Raw genomic sequence first — 1321 nt, forward strand, 5'->3', positions numbered from 1 at the left:
TTTTAAACAGTTCTTTGTAAATTTTGGATAACAGTCCTTTATCAGATGTATCTTTTGCAAATATTTTCTCTCAGTCTGTGCCTTGTTATTTATTTTTTGGACCTTACACATATTTTTCACAATATTTGGAAGAATTCTCTATGTATGTAGCCAGGTACAAGTCTACAGATTAGCAGATTTTTTGTTGCTGTCCTTTGGATTCCCTCATAGAACACGAAAGGGTTAGTCTTTAACTCTGCCAGATCTCTTACAGTCTAATGTTCAATTACATAGAATATTACAGTTACCCGTATATTGCCCTAACACTCCTGTTACTACTCCATATTCATGAGTTTAAGGTAGAGTTATGTGCATTCGTATCTTATCTCCTCCATTAAACTTCCAATGAGTTTAAATCTATCTCTCATATCACTTAGAACTAGAGCACTTTAAAAATTTAAATTTACATGGTAACCTTTATTAAATGCTTAAGAACTAGAGCACTTTAAAAATTTAAATTTACATAGTAACCTTTATTAAATCCTTATACTTTCTGTCATTGGTTATGCTTTCATATTATCTCGTTATGTACAAGTTTACAAGATGTCCAGATAATTCTCAGGTTATATTTCCAAGAAGAGTAAACTGGATTTCAGACACTTTATCAACCAAATTGCACATGGATGATTAGAATCAGAGCTAAAACTATGTCCTGTATCATTAGATTTCTTTTCCAGTCCTGTGCATATGTTTGTTCTCATTTAGGGATTATTTTATACCAGGGGTCAATGCATACTCATGTAATGATTTGTGTCATGTTAATCATTGGTTCCAGATCATTTGCTTGTTTGCTGCAGAATAAAAAAATTGTCTTGATACTTTTCTGTCCCAGAAGGGAATTCATGTGTTTTCTTCTTGGGGCATCCCTGTGGAATTCAAGAAGAGCTCAAGGACCTGGCATAAGAACTCAAATGAATAATATTTATAGAGTACCTCAACTGAGTGAGTAGTTCATTTCCAAAGGTAAGAGAAAAGACTATCCCTTATGACATATTTGAAAGCTATAACCTTGAGTGTAAAACTAACATATATTCCTTAATATGTAAATCTAAGAGAGAGAATTCTACTTAATTTGCAATTGTATTACAAATTGAATCACATGCCTTCCTGGGAAAATAGAAAGGATGATGTGAAGCATTCCCTACATGTTTAGGTCAATAGAGCTGAAACTTAGGAATTTGTTTTAATTTATTGATAAAAGACAGTAATCAGAATAGGGGCAGTAAAATTAAGGCATTGTATATACACAACTTAGAAAAATTACTAAATGGAGAGAAAATTA

The sequence above is a fragment of the Propithecus coquereli genome, unplaced genomic scaffold, assembly GCF_000956105.1.
Source record: "Propithecus coquereli isolate 6110/MARCELLA unplaced genomic scaffold, Pcoq_1.0 Scaffold522, whole genome shotgun sequence".
In the NCBI taxonomy this organism is placed as follows: Eukaryota; Metazoa; Chordata; class Mammalia; order Primates; family Indriidae; genus Propithecus; species Propithecus coquereli.